Source organism: Myotis daubentonii, chromosome X, assembly GCF_963259705.1.
Source record: "Myotis daubentonii chromosome X, mMyoDau2.1, whole genome shotgun sequence".
NCBI classification, from domain to species: Eukaryota; Metazoa; Chordata; class Mammalia; order Chiroptera; family Vespertilionidae; genus Myotis; species Myotis daubentonii.
The window spans coordinates 53,255,871-53,277,965 of NC_081861.1; the positions used below are offsets into that span (position 1 = coordinate 53,255,871).

The window sequence follows — 22,095 nt, forward strand, 5'->3', positions numbered from 1 at the left end:
CCCTCCGCTATGCTCAAGCCACACCCACAAGCCATGCCCACAAACCAATCAGGAGTGAGTATGCAAATTAACCCAACTAAGATGGCAGAAGCCACAGAGCTGGAGCAGCAGGAGGCTTGGGTTGCCCACAGCAATGGAGGAAGCCAAGCTTCCGGCCGGCCCTGGCCGGCCCTGGGCTACACTCAAGGCTACAAAGTTTCAATTATAGAAGATAGATAAATCCCAGAAAAAAAAGAAAGAAAGAAAAAGGAGAGGCTGGGAGCTTGGGTAGCCGGAGAGCGTGGCCAGCCTGAAAATGGCCCTCAGCCCCTCACCCAGGCTGGCCACACCCCCATGGGGTGAGGGTCTATGCTGGGGGGCTTGGCCAGCCTGCAAACAGCTATCAGCCCCTCACCCAGGCTGGCCAGGAAACCCTGAAGGGGTGTGTCCATCCTGAAAACAGCCCTCAGCCCCTCACCCAGGCTGGCCAGGCACTCCAGTGGGGACCCCCCACCCTGAAGGGGGTATGGCCAGTCTGAAAATAGCCCTCAGCCCCTCACCCAGGCTGACGAGGCACCCCAGCGGAACCCTCACCCTGATCCGGACACCCTTCAGGGCAAACCAACCGGCCCCCACCTGTGCACCAGGCCTCTATCCTATATAATAAAAGGGTAATATGCAAATTGACCCCAACAGCAGAACGACTGGGAATGACTGGTCACTATGACACACACTGACCACCAGGGGCTGACGCTCAATGCAGGAGCTGCCCCCTGGTGGTCAGTGCACTCCCACAGGGGGAGCTCTGCTCAGCCACAAACCAGGCTGAAGGCTGCCAGCACAGCGGTGGTGGCAGGAGCCTCTCCCGCCTCCTAAGAAGCGCTAAGGATGTCTGACTGCAGCTTCAGCCTGCTCCCTGCTAGTAAGTGGACACCCCCTGAGGGGTCCCGGGCTGCCAGAGGGATGTCTGACTGCCAGCTTAGGCCTGATCCCCTGGGGAGCGGGCCTAAGCCAGCAGGTGAACATCCCCCGAGGGGTCCCAGACTGCGAGAGGGCACAGGCCGGGCTGATGGACACCCCTGAGTGCACAAATTTTTGTGCTCCAGGCCTCTAGTGTAGACTAAAAGCCTGGTACATGGGTGTGGGCCAGCTGGTTTGCCCTGAAGGGTGTCCCAGATCAAGGTGGGGGTCCCGCTGGGGTGCCTGGCCAGCCTGGGTGAGGGCCTGAGGGCTGTTTGCAGGCTGACCAAGCCCCACCTCGGGAACCCTCACCCCATGGGCATGTGGCCAGCTTGGGTGAGGGGCTGAGGGCTGTTTTCAGGCTGGCCACACCCCTTTTAGGGTGGAGGTCCCCGCTGGGGTGCCTGGCCAGCCTGGGTGAGGGGCTGATGGCTGTTTGCAGGCTGGCCACACCCCTTTTGGGGGGGGTCCTCGCTACAGTGCCTTGCCAGCCTGGGTGAGGGGATGAGGGCCGTTTTCAGGCTGGCCATGCCCCCTGGTGACCCAAGCTCCCAGCCTCTCTTCTTTTTTCAGCACCTCCTTGAGCAGAGGCCATGGCCAGCTGGAAGCAGATATCTGGAATTTATTTATCTTCCATAATTGAAACGTTGTAGCCTTGAGCAGAGCCAAGGGCCGGCCAGGCAGGCGGGAAGCTTGGCTTCCTCCATCGCCAGGGGCAACCCAAGCCTCCTGTCCGCTTCTGCTTCGTAGCTGCTGCCCTCTCTGTTGGGTTAATTTGCATACTCGCTCCTGATTGGCTGGTTGGCATGGCTTGTGGGTGTGGCAGAGTGGCAGAGTGATGGTTAATTTGCATCTTTCTCTTTTATTAGTGTAGATAACTTCTAGAGGCCTGGTGCACGAAATTCTTGCACAGGTGCAGTTCCTAGACCTGACCAGCTATCGAAGCTCAAATATCTGGCATGGAAGGAAAGGTCCCACCTAACCTCTGGGCCCTGGACAGCACCTGGGCCCACAGGCTCCCGCATGATCCCCTCCACCTGAGTCATGGTGCCTGAGTCCCCATGCGGAGATACGGTAAGCACCATGGGCTGGGGCATAGCATGGGCCTCTGGGCCACCCAGTGGTGCTGCATGGAAGCCAGGAGGGCAGCGTGCTCTCTCCCGGATGGCCTCACAGACTGGCTCCTTCACAAACCCACGGGGAGCCAAACTGGCCCCTGTGGTCCCGGCAGCTGTGGTCTGGCTCACCCGGAATAGACCATGTGAGTGCGGGGTTGGCTCCTTGAAGGAGCCTGGCACCTGAATATAGGGGCTTCCTTAGCGCGTGAGCCTTGGCATCCCAGGGAAGGGTAGCAGGGTGTGTGAAAGCAAGCTCAGTGGACACCCCACATTCCCACCACGCCTCCATCCCCATCACCCCACCTCCAGGTAGCCATTGAGAGGTCACAGCCCCCCACGCAGGCACTGCGGGAGGTTGGTCACTGCCACCCACCCCCAGTTTCCTGTCCCAGCCTGGGGTCCAGCCCTGATCAGGTGATCAGGGCCTGCTGGCTACGGGTCACCATTTGCGGAGTGATCAGTTGGGGCCAGGCCCCCCACCTGGCTCCCTCAGCACCTGGGAGTTGGGCGGTTGCCCCACCCCCCGCTGCTGATTCTGGTCATCATCTGTGGGGCGATCGGTGGGGTGATCGGGCCCCCACTCGCATCCACCTTGGCCCGGTGCCACCCACTCACCTGCTCCACCATCCCACAGCGATCCTGCTCTCATCAGACCCCATCAGGGCCAGCAGTGCCTCCACTGCTGCCCAGCACCGTGTCACCAACACCCACCATGTTCCATGCCGCCCCCTGCTGGTCAGCGCACATCATAGCGAGCAGTTGAACTCCTAGTCTCTGGTCAAACGACCACCTGAGGGGAAAATTTGCATATTAAGCTTTTATTATATAGGACTAGAGGCCTGGTGCATGAAATTCATGCATGGGGGAAGGTGTCCCTCAGCCTGGCCTGCACCCTCTACAATCTGGGACCCCACGGGGGATGTCCAACTGCCGAGGCTCCATTTACTTTTGTTGTTCTTGGAGCTATTTTAGGAATTAAGGACATAAACATGCTCCTATAACCCTTATCACTTAGGAAATTACAAAGGTTTTAAGATCTCTGTCTAGGAAAGAGACCAAACACCAAATACACATTTCTTATTATATCCCTACATGGGATAGTCCTCCACAACAAAGACTGATTTCCCTCAAAATGTCAGTAATGCCTCTTTTTACAAAGATGGCACCAAAAGCTAAGAAGGAAGTCCCTGCCCCTCCCAAAGCCGAAGCCAAAGCAAAGGCTTTGAAGACATATAAAGCAGTGTTGAAAGGCGTCCACAGCCATACACACACACAAACACACACACACACACACACACACACACACACACAGATACGTATGTCAGCCACATTCCAATGGCCAAAGACACTAAGACTCTGAAGGCAGCCTAAATATCCTCAGAAGAGCACACCCAGGAGAAATAAGCTTGACCACTATGCCATCATCAAATTCCTCCTGACTACGAAGTCAGCCATGAAGAAGATAGAAGGCAACAATATACTTGTGTTCATTGTGGATGTCAAGACCAACAAGCACCAGATCAAACAGGCTGTGAAGGAGATCTATGACATTGATGTGGCCAAGATCAACCCCCTGATCAGGCCTGATGGAGAGAAGAAGGCATATGTTCGACTGTCTCCTGACTCTGGTGCTTTGGATACTGCCAACAAAATTGGGGTCATCTAAACTGAGTCCAGCTGCCTAATTCTAAATATAAAAATTTTACACTATAAACAGAAAAAATGTCAGTAGTGCCATGTTGAAAAATCCTGCTCTAGTCCTATGATTAGAAAAATGAGACTGTTTCTTAAAAACTTTCTTATTTAAGGGTAAGACTTAACTTAAAAGCAAATCATATTAAATGGCATTTGCTTCCTTGGTTACCTCTGTTATTTAAGGTCAGGCTCCTGAAATTATGCCAGTACCTGAGACAAATTATAAATATTTTTAAAATATGGGCATAAATCAAGTACAAATTTAATTAGCACTAGTGAAGAGGTTTCAGTAATATGGTCAGTTACAAAATAAATAATACAAAAATCAATAGCTTCCCCATGTTTATGCAATAGTAATTTGGAAATATAATGGAGAAAGGTCCCATTAACAATTTCAACTGAAAGTATGAAGTGCCTAGGAATAAACTTTAAAAATTTGCATGACCTACATGAACATAACCTCAAAATTTTATTGAAAAATACTATATAAAGAAGACATGAATAAATGAGGAGACCCACTGAATGTGCTGGGTCAATAGTATACAAATTTAATTTATTTACAAATTAATATATACACATTTAATGTAATTCTTATAAAACCACACTGGGAATCTTTAGGGGAAGGAAAGGGGGGAGGTACTTAACAATATTCTAAAGTTTAAATGGGGGAATAAATGCATGAGAATCATATCTTGGTTTTTAAAGGAAGTAATGATGGCATGCTTATGGAAAGTATAAGTTTATTCTCTTGGAGTAAATTTAAAATATTATGTAATATAAAAATAAACGAATACTAGGGACATAATAATTGAAACTCTTCGTATGGAACAGGATAGGAAAAAATCAGTGAAAAAGTTTAAAGTACAGAAACAAACCTGGGTTTATGAAGATAACATTTTCAAATCTGTTTGGAGAAAGGATGGAGTGATAAATAAGTGAATTGCAATAGCCAGACATTTGGGTTATTTGGAGGCAACAGGATTAGTTTTTGCCTAAAATTCCCAATTCCTTTCCAGCATCTCCTTCCTATCCTCTTCACCCAATGGCCCCCTAGATGTTTTGGGTAGGAGAGTTTTATGTCATATATTGCCATGAGCAGTTCAACAGTTGGATGCTGGCAGCAGTAGATTCAAATGCAGTTATGTATTTAAGCAGTTTTTCCTTATGAAGAGGAAATAGACCATCTGTAATTATATATTGGCATCTGGAAAAAATTGGTTTAATTCAGCAGAAGCATTTATTGAGCACTTACTGATACTGGAACCAGTGAGTAGGAATTCTTCCCCTGGGTCCTGTCTCATGAAATGCAAAAATGAAGCTCTGGACCAGAGAAGTTAAACAAGGCAGGAGTTTATTGCAAACAAACACAGGCTCCCCCCTCAGAGGGGGTGGGATTCAAATGGGTTGCTCCCCCCAACATTCTGCCCTTCCCCTTATATCTACTAAAGGCATGCTCTTTGTCTATCTGTACTGCTCTCTGATTGGTCCCTGGCCTTTTTGCAACATTTTATTTTGCACTTGCAAGAAAAACAACCTTGTTTTAAAAACCCTGTGTTTCTGCAAAACATTTTGTGATTTCAGCTGGCTCCATGATTCCTCCTCCTTCCTCCCCTTACTCTATCTGCTTAATTCTGCTTTAACTCCTTTCATTACTACCATATATCACGTATAATAATCTATAGTGAGAATGAAAAGATGACCTTTGTTTTCAATTAACCAATTAATCTTATTTGTGTCTTTATGTACTTAATTTCTCTAGCTTTATTTCTTTATTTTACTTTTAAATTTAATTTTCCATCAAGCTTCAGTTCTTTTATAGTTTTTTTTTTATTTTAAATTTTAAAGCAAGTGGCAGATGTTTTCTGAGACTTTACTCCAGACTTTCTCACAATTTTATTATTACACTAGAGGCCTGGTGCACAAAAATTTGTGCACTCGGGGGGTCCCTCAGCCCGGCCTATGCCCTCTTGCAGTGTGGGACCCCTCAGAGGATGTCCACCCCAGTGGGGACCCTCACCCCATGGAGGTTTGGCCAGCCTGGGTGAGGGGCTGATGGCTGTTTACAGGCTGACCACATGCCCTTTAGGGTGGGAGGTCCCCACTGGGGTTCCTGGCCCGTCTGGGTGAGGGGCTGAGGGCCATTTTCAGGCTGGCCAAGCACCCTGGTGATGTAAGCTCCCAGCCTCTCCTTTTATTCTTTTTTTTTTTATTCTGGGATTTATTTACCTTCTATAATTGAAACTTTGTTGCCTTTAGCAGAGGCCTGCAGAAAGCTTGGCTTCCTCCATCGCCAGGGGCAACCCACTCCTGCTCGCTCCAGCTCCATGGCCACGGCTGGCTGAAAGCAGGTATCTGGGGTTTGTTTACCTTCTATAATTGAAACTTTGTTGCTTTCAGTGGAGCTCAGAGCTGGGCCGTGGCAGGAGGGGAACCTTGGCTTCCTCCATCACTGGAGCAAGCAAGCCTCTTGCTCGCTCCAGCTCTGTGGCTGCCAGCCGCCATCTTGGTTGGGTTAATTTGCATATAGTCGCTCTGATTGGCTGATAAGCATGGCTTAAGGCATAGAGAAAGTATGGTCAATTTGCATGTTTGTCTTTTATTGGTATAGGATGATTCATATACCATATAATTTACCAATTTGAAGTGTACAATTGTTTTTTTAGTATATTTGCAGAGTTGTGCAGCCATTACCCCAGACATTTTCATCACACAACCCCCCCCACACACACAAAAAGAAACTGTACCCATTAGCAGTTACTGCCTCCCCTGCCCACCCATCCCTGGCAACCACTACTCTGGTTTCTGGCTCTATATAGTTCCCTATTCTGGACATTTTATTTAAATGGAACCATACAATGTGTGGTTTTTTGTGATTAGCTTCTTTTACTTAGCATGATGTTTTCAAGGCTCAATCCAGATTTTAGCATGTATCAGTACTTTTCCTTTTTATGACCAAATAAAATTCCATTGTGTTGATGTACCACATTTTATTCATCCATTCATCAATTGATGTTTAGTTGAGTCGTTTATACCTTTTATCTATTATGAATAATGCTTCTGTGATCATTCATGTACATGTTCTTGTGTGGATATGTTTTCATTTCTCTTGTGTAGTTACCTAGGATGGGATTACAGAGTCATATGGTAACCCAATGTTTAACACTTTGAGTAAGTGTTAGAAAGCTTTCCGAAGAGGCTATACCATTTTATGTTTCCATCAACATTGTATGAGGCTTCCAGTTTCCCCACATCCTTACCAATACTTGATATCTGTCTCTTTTTTTTTTGTCTTTTTTTTTGTCTTTTTTTTATAGCCATCTTAGTTGCTATGAAGTGGTATAGCATTGTATTTTTTTTTAATTAAATTTATTGGGGTAACATTGGTTAATAAAATTATATAGGTTTCAAGTGTACAATTCTTGATACATAATCTGTATATTGCATTGTGTGCCCACCACCCAAAGTCAAATCTTCCTTCACCATTACATTTTTACTACCTATCCCCCTTCCCCCTGGTAAACACCACACTGCTGTCTGTGTCTATTTGTTTTTCTTGTTTGTTCATTTGTTGCTTTCAGTTTTATATCCCACATATGAGTGAAATCATATGGTTCTTTGCAATTTCCTAATGTCTAATGACATTGAGTATGTTTTCACATGTTAAATGGCCATTTTTATCAGTAATTTTGTATCTTTCTGACCATTATTTTGTAGTCACTTCTCCCTCTGACCACAGCCTGGAAAGGATCTTTACTTTTAAGGATTCATGTCATTAGATATCCTTTACCTGGATAATTCAGGATAATATCCCTATCTCAAAGTACTTAACCTTGGCTCTTGTTCATGCTGGTGTTGGAGGAATTTCCCTGCTTCAGATTTACCAACAGCATGAATCAAGAAAAGTTAGCCAAACTTCAGGCTCGTGTCCAGATAAGGGGCAAGGGTACCACTCACAAAAATAAGAAAGTAGTACATAGAACAGCTATAGCTGATGACAAAAAACTTCAGAGTTATTTAAAAAAAAACCCTTTCTGTGCATAATAATGTACCTGGTATTGAAGAGTTAAACATAATTAAAGGTGATGGAGTCTAGACTTATCTTTTTGCTAGCATCTTCGCAATTACCGGTCAAGCAGAAGCCAAACAAATGACAGAAAAGCTTCCTGAAATATTGTCAGCTTGTAACTGTCAGCTTTACAAGTTTTAGGATATTAACTTAATTTCAGCAGAGCACCAAAACCAGTAGACATTGATGAAGAGGATGTTCACATTCCAGATCTCATAGAAAATTTTGATGAGGCATCAAAGAATGAAGCTAACTAAAATCTTTTCTGGTTTTTGGAAGCTGGCATGGACTAGATTTAACAAATCCACAATGTGGTTCCAAAGTATTGCAGACATAGAGAATATCAACTGTTACTAATTTAGTATATAACTATTTTGTATATTAATAACAAACATTGCTCAGCATTTTTCGATCTTTTGATTTTTCATTTTGCACTTCTTCCCAGGATCTACTTTTTTTTTTGGTCAAAAACTGAAATCATTTTCCCTAAGAACATTAACAAGACAGGACTGCCCATTTTCACCCCTCCTGTTCCACATAGCGCTGGATATACTGGCCATAGCAATCAGACAAGAAGAAGAAATAAAAGGCATCCGAATTGGAAAAGAAGAAGTAAAACTGTTATTATTCGCTGATGACATGATATTGTACATAAGTGAATTTGGCAACATAGCAGGATACAAAATTAACACCGGAAATCTAAGGCATTTTTATACACCAATAATGAACGCACAGGAAGAGAAACTAAAAAAAATGGGCAAAGGACCTAGATAGACACTTTTCGAAAGTGGACATACAGAAGGCCAAGAGACCGATGAAAACATGCTCAGTCACTAAGCATCCATGAAATGAAAATCAAAATCACACCTGTCAGAATGACTATCAACAAATCAACAAATGACAAGTGCTGGAGAGGATGTGGAGAAAAAGGAACCCTCGTACACTGCTGATGGGAATGCAGACTGGTGCAGTCACTGTGGAGAACAGTATGGAGTTTCCTCAAAAAACTAAAAATGGAACTCCCATTTGACCCAGTGATTCCATTTCTAGGAATATATCCCAAGAAACTAGAAACACCAATCAGAAAGGATATATGCACCCCTATGTTCATAGCAGCACAATTCACCATAGCTAAGATTTGGAAACAGCCTAAGTGCGGATCAGCAGATGAGTGGATTAAAGAACGGTGGTACATCTACACAATAGACTACTATGCTGCTGTAAAAAGAAAGAACTCTTACAATTTTCAGCAGCATGGATGGAACTGGAGAGCATTATGCTAAGTGAAATAAGCCAGTTGGAGAAAGACAAATATCACATGATCTCATTTGTGGAATATAATCAACAACATAAACTGATGAACAAAAATATATCCAGAGACAGAATCATCAAACAGACCATCAAACCTCGGAGGGAAGGCAGGGGAGGGGTTGGGATAGGGGAGTAAGAGATCAACTAAAGGACTTCTATCCATGTGTATGACCATGACCAATGGACACAGAAAATAGGGGGGTGGGGGCATGTGGTGGGGGGTGGGAATGGGCGGGAGAGGTCGGGGGTGGGGGGAGGAGACATACGTAATACTTTCAACAATAATTAAAATATTGGGGGGAAATGCATAGAACAACCTTCCTCTGTCACACACCCCTTACCTCTATTTCCTTCTTAACAGGAAGAAAAGCAAAATTTCAAAGGTAGACAGAAACATGGAAGATAGTTATAATAATATAATGATTCCTGAATTTCAGAAGACTGTTTCATGAATTCCCAGAAACAAGTAGCAATGAAAGGATTTTAGAGACAGGAAAGCCAGTTTTAGGGAAGCGTCCATGGGAGAGGAATGCTTACATGATGGGCAGAGACAGCTCCAAGCTGCCTGATTTTTTAGAAGAATGCTACAAGATAAGGGGAAGAAGAAGGGGGGGGGGGATCCAGTGAGCTTTGAAACTTTGAAACTGATACCATTCAGGGAGAAGGCAGAAAGTGGCCAATTAGAAAAGCACAGGGGACATAAAATAAGGAAGGGTCCAATTAGAGAATAGGATGAACAGGCAAAGAAGTTACCAGCATTTATAAACCTGTAGACAGAGACTCACTGGACTAATTTTTTCCCCCATTTTAGAGAAAGAGGGCTCTCCTATTTTGGTACCCGCTCCCCAGGGGGTTCCCCTCTGAGGACTCTTCCCCAAGGGGTTTGTATACACTTGAAATAAATTTCCACAATTTTGCTTTAAAAAAAATAAGGTGTATTGGTGCATTTGAAGGTGTTTTGATTTTTGATTCTTGTTTTTTTGTTTGGGGTATTTTGGTGTGTGTATGTTTATGTATGAGTGTGGGTACATGTGTATACAGTGGAGAGCAAATTGGAATACAATTCTATTATCTTCCTCTTTTCCTCAGTAGAAATAAAACAAATCTTTACTCCCCCAAAACATACTTAATCACATCTGTAAAGTGCCTTTTGTCAAGTAAGGTAATCTATATATATAAAAAGCCAGCGACTATAACAACCATACAACCGGTTGCTATGACACCCACTGTGGCCAGTGAACCGGCCAGATCAGGAGGTGGGGCCAGCGACCAACCTCCTGTGGCCCCTCCCCCTGGTCATCCCGCCCTTGATCACACCCCCCAACCCAATAGGGGGAAGGGCTGGCCAGCCAACCTCCTGCAGCCCCTCCCCCTGGCCAACCCTACCCCCTATGGGCCCCACCACCCTGATTGGCCTATAGCCCCTCCCCCCAGCCAGCCCCACCCTAATAGGGGGTGGGGCTGGCTGGCCAACCTCCTTCACCCCCTCCCTCCACCCGGCCCCAACCCAGATTGGCCCCCCCACCCTGATCAGGGGCAGGGCCGGCTGGCCAACCACCCATGACCCCTCCCTACGGCCAGCCCCACCCCCAATTGGCCCCCCAACCCCAATTCGGGGCAGAGCCAGCCAGCCAACCTCCCGCCATCTCCTCCTCCTAACAGGCCCAGCCCAGATCTGCCCCGATTGGGGCTGGGACAGCCAGACCCCACCCATGCACGAATTCATGCATTGGGCCTCTAGTATGTGTATATAAGGCTCTGGGTATTTGGATGTGGCCATTTGGATGACCATTTCTTTGTCTACCACACCATCTTAAGCATATTAAATTTTCTGATCCAGAAACATGAGATATTTCATATATTTAGGATGACTTTAATTTTTTTTCAAAGATGTTTTGTATTTTCTGTGTACAAGTCTTTCACTTCTTTTGTTAGATTTGTTCCTAAGTATATTATTCTTTTTGAGCAATTATAAATGGAATGATATGTTTATATATTATTGATTTTGTGTCTGGCAATTGTGCTGAACTTGTTTATTCTAATAGAGTTTTTATGAATTCCTTATAATTTTCTGTATTCATGATTGTGTCTGTGAATTGAGATAGTTTTATTCCTTCCTTTTCAATCTGATTGCCATTTATTTTGTTTTCTTGCCTAGTTGTCCTGGCTAGAATTTCCAATATATTGTTGAAATGAAGTAGTAAGAGTATACATTCTTGTTTTGCTCTTGATGTAGTGGGAAAGTATTCTGTCTTTCACCATTAAGTATGATGTTGGTTGTGCGTTTTCTTGTAAATGCGCTTTATCATGTTGAGGATTTCCCTTTTTTTTCCTAGTTTATTGAGTGTTTTCATCATGAAAAGGTGTTGGATTTTCTCAAATGTTTTTCTGCTTCCTTTGAGATGTTCTCTGTGTTGTGGTTTTTTTTTTAATAACAGGGTAATTGAGGTATCATCCACATATCTTAAAAATCACCCCTTTAAAGTGTTCAATTCAGTGGTTTTTAATATATTCACGGAGTGTGAAATCATCACCAGTATATAATTCCAGAACATTTTTGTCACCCCAAAAAGAAACTCTATTCTCATTAGCAGTCAGTCACTCCTCATTATCCCCTCTTCCCAGCTCCTTCCAACCACTAATACATGTTCTGTGTATGGATTTGCCTCTTGTAGACATTTCATATAAATGGAATCATATAATATGTGGCCTTTTGTGTCTGGTTTCTTTCATTTAGCACAATACTTTCAAGATTCATCCATAATATACAGTAGCATGCATGAGTACTTAGTTTGTCTAATCTCAGGAGGAGGGCTCTTTTCAACTTTCTCTTTCCCTGGTTATCTCTGGTAAACTATCTGGCCTACAGCCTAAATTGTTGCTTTCATGAAGCTACTTGGCCACTCTTTCTTGTTTACCACCAAAATCTCCGTGTTGTTGTTTTGTTTTTGTTTTTTTTTCAAGAGAGTCTTCTGACGTGACTTCCTCACACCCTGTTTTTAATAAAGTCTCTTCTTTTGGGGAGAACTCTATTCTTATGGACTGCTGTTATCCCTGAGCAAAATCTTTGAACCGGTGCTTTGGGCACTGGGCAGTGACAGTTGCCTCTGGTCTTCTTGCTTATCTCTCCATCCCTATAAGCAAGCTGGAGAAGGCAATCAGGGTAAGGATGATGGCACCCAAGTATTTTCAGGCTGCTGTGCGTGGTTCAGAGCTTCTGCCCTTTGAGTAGGTACTGACTTGAGAAAGGGAGTCTGTCGAGTAAGACTCCTTCCACGTTCTGCGTGGAGTAGGGTTCGGTATCTGAAAGAGGAGCCGCACAGCAAATGAGAGAAAAAGACACGAGATAATTTTGCAATATTGGGGGACCAGGTGACAAGTCCCGAAGGACTTCCTCCCATGCTCAGGCCGCTCCAATCTTTTTTTGATCTGGAGTAGCCCTTAGGGTAAGGAGGTTTCAATGACATACAGATCAGCAGACAATTTCCAGGAATAGACAAAGTATCTGATTAGCTCATCAATAGATTTCCGGGAGTATCTGATTAACAATAATCAACAAGGATCTACATAGTATCTAAGGAATTAAGGGAACTAAGGTGGGGATGCTTCAACTATTATTACCTAAATTAACTGAGTGGCTTCTAGATTAACTGGGTGGTGCACAGTCCTGACCTTTGCTAGGACTTTCAAGCCCTGACCTTTACTAGGACTTTCAAGGGCTACTAGCTTTTGGGGGGTCTCTGTCTAAACTCAGCTAGTGAAGACAATGAATGGACTCCGGCAGGAGTCCCTCAACTCTTGGCTGTATTCACAAGGAACTTCAGCCCTGTAACTGTGTTGGAGGTGATTAAAAATATTGACTGCTTGGCCCTCTCAATGAAATATTATATTACTTGTTTGGGAGCTGGGGAATTAGGGAATCCAGTCTTCTTGGCTACTCCTGCCTGAAGTATAGCTTCAGGTGAGCAGGTGAACAATTGTAACTCATCAAGGTGAGCAGGGGGATGGAGGCTGTGGTTCATTCATATGCTATAGCCAACCATGGGCAAACTACGGCCAGCGGGCCGAATCCGGCCCGTTTGAAATGAATAAAACTAAAAAAAAGACCGTACCCTTTTATGTAATGATGTTTACTTTGAATTTATATTAGTTCACACAAACACTCCATCCATGCTTTTGTTCCAGCCCTCCGGTCCAGTTTAAGAACCCATTGTGGCCCTCATGTCAAAAAGTTTGCCCACCCCTGCATAGACTGTCACTGGTATTACTGAGTTTTAGCAGATTTTCTTGAATAAATGTTTCTTCATTTGCTGTATATATTTAAGACAATATCCCAGAAATTTCAAACGTTTTTTAAAATATATTTTTTAAAAGTTATGGTTGTTTCACTGGGCAGTGGTTCCCCAGGAATTCTTAAGTCACAATTCTGGAAGTGGCTCACCTCTTATGTTTTCTTTTTAAAGTAGAATTCCTTTTTTACAATGGTGCTAGAAGGATGGCTACTCTAAATATTACTGACTAGAAGCCCAGTGCATGAAATTCATAAACTCAGGGGGTCCCTCAGCCCAGCCTGCGCCCTCTTGCCGTCAGGGAGCTCTTGGAGGAATGGACCTAAGCTGGCCGTTGGACATCCTTAGTCCTTCCCCGGAGGCGGGAGAGACTCCCACCACTGCCGCTGGCTGAGTGGCACTCCCCCTATGGGAGTGCACTGACCACCAGGGGGCAGCTCCTGTGTTGAGCGTCTGCCCCCTGGTGGTCAGTGCACGTCATAGTGACCAGTTCTGCTGTTTGGTCGAATTGCATATTAGCCTTTTATTATATAGGATGAACTATATATATTTTAAAATACTTCATTGTTGAAAGTATTACATATGTCTCCTTTTCCCCTCCTTGGCCTCTCCCTGCCCACTCCTGCCCCCCATCACATGCCTTCACCCCTACTGTCAGTGTCCATTGGTTATGCTTATATGCATGCATACAAGTCCTTTGGTTGATCTCTTACCCCCTTTCCTACTCTCCCTTGCCTTCCCTCAGAGGTTTGACGTTCTGTTCAATGCTTCTAAGTTTCTGTATCTATTTTTTTCCCATCAGTTTATTATATTCCACAAATGAATGAGATCATGTGATATTTATCTTTCTCTGACTGGCTTATTTCACTTAGCATAATGCTCTCTAGGTCTAACCATGCTGTTGCAAATGGTAAGAGTTCTTTCTTTTTATAGCAGCATAGTACTTCATGTGTAAATGTACCACAGTTTTTAGTCCATTCATCTGCTGATGAGTACTTGGGTTATTGCCAAATCTTAGCTATTGTAAATTGTGCTGCTATGAACATTGGGGTGCATATATTCTTTCATTGTTTTTTCTGATTTCTTGGGATATATTCCTAAAAGTGGCATTACTGCATCAAATGGGAGTTCCATTTTTAATTTTTTTAGGAAACGCCATACTGTTTTCCACAGTGGCTGCAACAGTCTGTATGCCCGCCAGCAGTGTATGAGGGTTCCTTTTTCTCCACATCCTCGCTGGCACTTGTCTCTTGTTGATTTGTTGATGATAGCCATTCTTGACAGGTGTGAGGCGGTACCGCATTGTCATTTTGATTTTCATTTCACGGATGCTTAGTGACTTTGAGCATGTTTTCATCTGTCTCTTTGCCTTCTGTATGTCCACTTTTGAAAAGTGTCTATTTAGGTCCTTTGCCCATTTTTTAATTGGATTGTTTATCTTCCTTTTGTTAAGTTGTATGAGTTCCCTGTAAATTTTGGAGATTAAATCATTATTGGATGTATCCTTGGCAAATATGTTCTCCCATGCAGTAGGGTCTCTTGTTGTTTTGTTGATTGTTCCTTTGCTGTGCAGAAGCTTTTTATTTTGATGTAGTCCCATTTGTTTATTTTCTCCTTAGTTTCCATTTTCCTAGGAAAAGTATCAGTAAAGTTATTGCTATGAGATATGTCTGATATTTTGTTGCCTATGGATTCTTCTACGATTTTTATGGTTTTCCGTCTTATATTTAAGTCTTTTTTTTCCATTTGGAGTTTATTTTAGTGGATGGTGTAAGTTGGTGATCTAGTTTCATTTTTTTGCATGTTTCTGTCCAATTTTTACTACACCATTTATGAAAGAGACTGTCTTGACTCCATTGTATGCTCTTGCCTCCTTTGTCAAATATTAATTGAGCATAATGGCTTGGATTGATTTCTTGGTTCTCTGTTCTGTTCCATTGGTCTATATGTCTGTTCTTGTGCCAGTCCCAGGCAGTTTTGAGAACAGTGGCTTTGTAATATAGCTTCATATCTGGTATTGTGATCCCTCCAACTTTGATCTTCTTTCTCAGGACTGCTGTGGCTATTCAGGGTCTTTTTTTATTCCATATACATTTTTGGAGAGTTTGCTCCGGGTCTGTGAAATATGCCATTGGTATTTTAAAGGGGAGTGCATTGAATCTATAGATTGCCTTGGGTAGTATGGACATTTTAATGCTGTTGGTTCTACCAATCCATGAATATGATATATTCTTCTACTTGTTTATAACTTCTTCTATCTCTTTTTTCAACGTTAGGTAGTTTTCAGAGTACAGATCTTTTACAGGTTAAGCTTATTCCTAAGTATCTTAATTTTTTTGTGCAATGGTAAATGGGATTTTTTGTTGTTGTTGTTTGTTTGTTTTAGTTTCTCTTCCTGTGAGTTCATTATTGGTGTATAAAAATGCCTTAGATTTCTGGGTGTTATTTTGTATCCTGCTATGTTGCCAAATTCACTTATTAAATCCAGTAGTTTTTTGATGGAGTCATTAGTGTTTTATGTACAATATCATGTAATCAGCGAATAATGACAGTTTTACTTCTTCATTTCCAATTTGGATGCCTTTTATTTCTTCTTCTTGTCTGATTGCTATGACTAGTACATCCAGCGCTATGTGGAACAGGAGGGGTGAAAGTGGGCATCCCTGTCTTGTTCCTGTTCTTAGGGGAAGTGATTCTAGTTTTTGCACATTGAGTACGATATTGGCTGTTGGTTTATCATATAAGGCTTTTATTATGTTCAGGTATGATCCCTCTATTCCCACTTTGCTGAGGGTTTTATCAAGAAATGGTGTTGGATTTTGTCAAATGCTTTTTGTGCATCAATTGATAGGATCATATGATTTTTGTCTTTCAATTTGTTTATATGATGTATCACATTTATTGATTTGCAGATTTTGTATCAGCCTTGCATACCCAGAATAAATCCCACTTGGTCATGGTATATGATCTTTTTAATGTATTGTTGGATGCAATTTGCTAATATTTTGTTGAGGATTTTAGTATCTATGATCATTAGGTATATTGGGTTGTAATTCTCTTTCTTGGTAGCATCTTTATCTGGTTTTTGGGATCAGGATAATGCTGGCTTCATAGAAAGAAAGTTAGAAATGTCCCTTTCTCTTGAATTTTTTGTAATAGTCTGAGGAGTGTAGGTTTTAATTTTTCTTTGAATGTTTGGTTAAATTCCCCTGTGAAGCAGTCTGGACCAGGGGTTTTATTTGCTGGAAGTTTTTTTTTTTATTATTATTATTACTGCTTCAATTTCCTCAGTAGCTATTAGCCTATTCAGATATTCTGATTCTTCCTGAATGGGTTTTTGAAGATTGTATTTTCCTGAGAATATGTCCATTTCATCTAGGTTGTCCAGTTTGTTGGAATAGAGTTGTTTATAATATTTTTTAACATCCTTTGTATTTCTGTGGGGTTGGTTGTTATTTCACCTTTTTCATTTATTTATTTGAATTCTCTCTCTTTGCTTCTTTATGAGCCTGGCTAGAGGTTCATCAATCTTGTTTATCATTTCAAAGAACCAGTTCTTGGTTCTATTGATCTTTTGTATTGTTTTTGGGTCTCTATGTCATTTACTTTTGCTCTGATCTTTATTACTTAATCCCTTCTACTGACTCTGGGCTTGTTGCTCTTTTTCTAACCCTTTAAGTTGTAGGGTTAGGTAATTTTTTACCTGTTTTTCTTGGGTGTTTTTTTTTTTTTTTTTTGAGGTAGGCCTGTAGTGCTATTAATTTTCCTCTCAGGGCTGCTTTTATTGTGTCCCATAGATTTTGGATTGTTGTGTTTTCACTATCATTTGTTTCCAGGATGTTTTTTATTTCTTCTTTGATCTCTTTGGTAATCCAATCATTGTTTAATAGCATGCTATTTAACCTGCAAGTGTTTTATTTTTTATTGTAGTTGATTTCTTATTTTATGCCATTGTGATTTTAGAAGATGCTTGTTATGATTTCTATCTTCTTGAATATGAAGAGACTTAGCCTTCGTCCTAATATGTGTCCTATCTTTGAAAATGTCCCGTGTGCACCTGTGAAGATTGTATATATTCCATAGCTTTGGGGTAAAATGTTCTGAAGATATCAATTTCTGTTTCTTTTCTATTTTTTTCTAGAAGATTTATTCATTAATGTCAATGGGGTATTAAAGTCCCCTACTCTGATTCTATTGTTTTCAATCTCTCCCTTGATAACTTTTTGAAGTTTGTTTTTTTTTTTATGTATTTGGGTGCTCCTGCATTGGGTGCATATATGTTTACCGAAGTTATATCCTCTTGTATCAATCCCTTTACTATTATGAAGTGGCCCTCCTTATCTCTATGGCCTTCACTTTGAGGTCTATTTTGTCTAAGTATTGCTATCCCAGCTTTTTTTTTTTTTCATTTCCATTTGCTTGAAACAAATTTTTCCATCCGTTCACTTTCCATCTTTGTGAGTCCTTTTTTTTTTTTTTTTTTTGAGGTGGTTCTCTTGTAGACGGCATATATATGGATAATTCTTTTTTTTTTTTTTTATCCATTCATCCACCCTACATCTTTTGATTGGGGCATTTAATTCATTTACGTTTAAGGTTATTATTGGTAGGTACTTGTTTATTGTCATTTTATTCTTTATACTTCTGTTTCTTCTTCCCTTTCTATTTATTCATTTTACAACCATCATTTTAGCATTTCTTTCATTTCTGGCTTGGTGGTAATAAACTCCCTTAGCCTTTTTTCACCTGCGGAGCTCCCGATTTCCCCTTCAATTTTGAATGATAGATAGCCTTGCTGGATCAAGTATTCTTGGATTTAGTCCCTTACTTTGTATCACTTTGTATACTTCATTCCATTCTCTTTTGGCCTGATGTATTTCTGTTGAGAAATCATTTGATAGTCTAATGAGAGATTCCTTGTAGGTAACTTTCTGTCTCTTTCTTGCAGCTCTTAATATTTTTTCTTTGTCATTAATATTAGCTGCTGTAATTATGATGTGTCTTGGTGTGGGTTTTTTGGGGTTCATCTATTTTGGGACTCTCTTTGCTTGTGTGACCTTTACTTTTCCCAAGTCAGGGAAGTTTTATGTCATTATTTCTTCAAATAGGTTTTCTAATCCTTGCTCCTCTTCTTGTCCTTCTGGCACCCCTTTTATGCAGATGTTGCTTCATTTCATGTATTCCCAAAGCTCCCTTAAACTATCCTCCTGCTTTTTAATTTTTTTTTCCAATTGCTGTTCAGATTGGGCGTTTTTTCTACCCTATCTTTTAACTCGCTGATTTGATGCTCTGCTTCTTCTAGTCCTCTATTGAAACCTTTTTTTATGTTGTAATTTTAGCTATGTCATTCTTTATTTTCTCTTGATTCCTACACATATTGGTGATTATCTCATCCAAGTGGTTGAGCATCTTTATAACCATTACTCTGAATTCTTTCTCTGACATATTGCTTGCCTCCATTTTATTTAGTTCCTTTTCCAGTTATTTCCCCCTTTCCTTACCTTTGGGGGTTGTTTCTTTGTCTCCTCATTTTGCTTTCTCTTTCTGGTCTTGGGCACCCTGCTTGGAGCCTAAGAGGTTGAAGACCCTATCGGTCCAATGCTTCAAAAATCATCATCCCAGAGGTTGGGTCTGCCTTGAGTCTCACACCTTTATTGTCTCTGCTCTGAGTTGTATCCCCTTCTCCCACAGATCTGGTCTCCCAGTTATCCGCTTCAGATGCTCGGGGTGGCGGTGGCATGTGTAAAGTTCCTCTATTGTGCAACTCCCTTTGAGGACCCAAAGCCCTCTGGCATGCAATTCACTGTGAGGCCCTGGCACCTGCTGCAGGCTAGCGCCCTAGGTACCACTGGCAGTGCACTTGCAACGTGGTCCTGTGGCCCATGGCTGGGCACATTGGGTTGCTCCAGGTTGCCTCGGCTGCACTGTCCTGTGACCCAGAGTGGGGCACGTGTCAGATTGCTTTATGTCACCCCAGCAGCACTGTTCCAGGCCAGAGTGGGGTGTGCTGAGTTGCTCCAGGTTGCTTCAGCAGCAACTCCTGGGGTTTGAGGTGGAGTGGTCGCTGAGTTGCTGTGGGTCGCAAAGTCAGTGCTCCCTGTGGCCTGTGCTGGGTTGCTCAGGCCACCTGGCAGCAAGTCCTGGGGCTCGGAATGGAGCAGGCTCCTGGTTGCTCTGGGTCGCACAGTTAGTGTTCTCCTGTGACCCACAAACTATATTTTTAACCATACTTTCACTATGTCACATTCATTACATTTCAGAGTAGCCAGTTTTCCTTCTTTTTATTTTTATTTCTGCATATAAATGAATCTTGTTATAATTGTGTTTTAAAAATTATGTTTTATGTATAGTCTAAGATAATGGCCTGGTTTCATTCTTTTGCATCTGGCTGTCCAATTTTCCCAACACCATTTTATTGAAGAGACTTTTCTTTCTCCATTGCATATTCATGGCTCCTTTGTTGTAAATTAGTTGCTTATTTATGTGTAGGTTTATTTCTGGATTCTCAATTCTGTTCCATTGGTCTGTGTCTGTTTTTCTGTGAATACCACACTGGGGAGTATGATACTTCTGGTTTTGTTATTTGTTGTTTTTGTTGTGTTGTTTTTTTTTGTGTTTTTTTTTTTGTTTTTCAGGATTGCTTTGGCTATTTGGGGGCTTTTATGATTCCATACAAATTAGAGAATTTTTTTGTTCTATTTCTGTGAAAAATGCCATTGGGATTTTGATAGGGATTGCATTGAATCAATAGGTTGCATTAGGTAATATGGACATTGTGACAATGTTAATTCTTCCAATCCATAAACATGAAATATCTCTTCATTTCTTTGTGTGTTCTTCAATTTCCTTCAACAATGTCTTGTAGTTTTCAATGTGACATATTTGTATAATTTTTACTTGTTTTTTAAGGTTTGACTCCAGCATCTACTGTTGACACTACTACTAGTTCGAGCACCATGCTGTATACATCAATATCAAATTTTTCCACTTCTGCTGCTACTTGGTTCTCATGTAAGTTACTGGTTACAAAGAAAATATTATTTTGCATCAGGCCACTTAACTCAATTTTCTAATATAAATATGGACCCCCTGCATCTTACAAATTATCATTATTCTTGGCCCCATCTGTAACTGCTAATATCAATAGTAGCTTTCTTAAAGAACTGAATTGCTGTGAATTTAAAATTAGTTGTGAATTTTATATTGACATGATTATTACAGCTTAAAGTGATCATTTAAGCATATAATTCATTAACATCATAATGTCTAAAATCAACTTCTTGCAGCTAATGTGAATAGGAAGAGTTGGGCGTATTGCCAAGCATGTCTAAAGGGAAGAAGCCTTATTATCCATGTGAGTAAGATAACATAAGAAAATAAATGTAGGAGCCTTGCTATAGTGTATTCTATATAGACCAGGTTTATGGTCTTTACTTTTTACCTATCAGAAGTGTTACATGACAAAAGGACCAGCTGTGGTTTTGGGTTTTAATTGACACTGTGTGATGTCTCATGGCCTCTCCTTTTGAAGGTAACATCTGGACTCTTTGAGCTGAAAAGTGAGACATTAATTATCTCGTAATCCCAACATCTTTGCTACACATCATCCATTAATAGAGTAATAGCAAATGTTGAGAATATTGTACTCCATATATATGTCAGGCAATTCTTTTTTATAGGTCAATAAACTGACTGTGCTTTTGAGGCATCTTCCCAGGGCCATGATGTTCATCATTAGTTTTTGTTATTGTAGTCCTAGCTGTAATATGTTTTCCCCAAAGTCCTATTATAACAAGATTGTCACCATTCCCAGGAATAAAACTTGCCAGAAATTGCTGATGCCTCATCTAGCATGAAAAATAGTGGCGTACCATTCCTATAGTGGCCTCTTGTGCAACTGGCATAGATAAACATTAGTTAAAATTGTTGGTTACCATTTGAGTTGTGTTTTCTACAAAGTAGACTTCCAATTTTGAGACATGACTGAGATTCTGGAAAGCTTTTGATATATGTAAGCAATATCCCTCTCAACAACAATAGATTTCTTGAATATCACCATACCTGAAGTTGGGAGTTAAAATTATTGAATGAATTCCATTTTCAATCAAAGACTTTCCCTGTTACCTTTAACAGGCTTTTCTCCTTTCTGTCTTTGGTGCCTTTGCCTACAAAATGAAATCTCGACCAATGTACTTTTTAAAACTTAATTTTAATGAAGTATAATTACATATAAAATAAATTTAAGTGTATAATTCAGTGTTTTTAATATTTATTGATTGTGTAATTCTCAGTATAATCCAGTTTTAGAACATTTGTATCACCCCAATAAGATTGCTCATCCCCAGACATTAGTTAATCTATTTTCTGTATCCATAGATTTGCCTTTTTTGGATATTTCATAAAAATGGATGGACTATAGTTTTTTGAAGTTTAGCCAAAAGCTTCTAAAGGTCTCTTCAGGTGAAAAAGACTATATAAATTTCTCACTTTTTTATTAAAAGTATGATAGGTAATATTATGTTCTTCTCTGCAGTGTGTGACCCAACAATTTTGGCTGCAACATTTGGTGGTATAACTTTGGGATTTGGATTAATATTCCCTGGCATAGGTGGAGCAGCATCTAGTAAGACTTAGGAATTTTTACTGTTGATCACGGTGTTTAAATTGGTTCAATATA

At 41.4% G+C, this 22,095-nt stretch overlaps 2 pseudogenes; both read left to right on the forward strand.

Moving 5' to 3' along the window:
• The first annotated feature begins 3,216 nt into the window (after positions 1 to 3,216).
• Positions 3,217 to 3,723, forward strand: LOC132224345 (large ribosomal subunit protein uL23-like; annotated as a pseudogene).
• Positions 3,724 to 7,637: 3,914 nt separating this feature from the next.
• On the forward strand, positions 7,638 to 8,146 carry LOC132224407 (transcription factor BTF3 homolog 4-like; annotated as a pseudogene).
• Positions 8,147 to 22,095: the final 13,949 nt, after the last annotated feature.